Below are 745 nucleotides of genomic sequence, written 5' to 3'. Positions count from 1 at the left end.
TCTGGGCATCATCTTTATGAAAGAATGTTCTTTCTATGGGTATCATCTTTATGAAAGAAAGATCTCTGTTTGGGCATCATCTTTATGAATGAAGGCTCCTTATGTGCATCATATTTATGAAAGAAGGTTCTCTGTTTGGGCATCATCTTTATGAAAGAAGATTCTCTGCCTGAGCATCATCTTTACGAAAGCAGGTTCTCTGCCTCGGCATCATCTTTGTGAATGAAGGTTCTCTCTCTGGGCATCATCTTTATGAATTAAGGCTCTGTCTCTTGGCAGCATTTTTATTGACAAAGATTCTCTTTCTGGGTATCCTCTTTATGAAAGAAAGTTCTTTCTCTGGGCATCATCTTTATGAATAAAGGTTATCTGCCTGATCATCATCTTTATGAAAGAAAGTTCTCTTTCTGGGCCTTATCTTTAAGAATGAAGGTTCTCTCATTGGGTATAATATTTATGAATGAAGGTTGCCTCTCTGGGCACCATCTTTATAAAAGAAGGTCCTCTGCCTTGGCATCATCTTTGTGAATGAAGGTTCTCTCTCTGTGCATCATCTTTATGAATGACGGTTCTCTGGGCATCATCTTTTGAATGAAGGTTCTCTCTTGGGCATCACCTTTATGAAAGAATGTTCTTTCTATGGCCATCATCTCCATTAATGATGGTTCTTTCCCTGGGCATCATTTTTACCAATTAAGGTTCTCTCTGTGGGCATCATCTTTATGAAAGAAAGTTCTCTGCCTGG

This window comes from Tenrec ecaudatus, chromosome Y (genome assembly GCF_050624435.1).
Source record: "Tenrec ecaudatus isolate mTenEca1 chromosome Y, mTenEca1.hap1, whole genome shotgun sequence".
Taxonomy (NCBI): domain Eukaryota; kingdom Metazoa; phylum Chordata; class Mammalia; order Afrosoricida; family Tenrecidae; genus Tenrec; species Tenrec ecaudatus.
The sequence above is the reverse complement of the archived record's forward strand: the minus strand, read 5'-3'. Positions refer to the sequence as shown.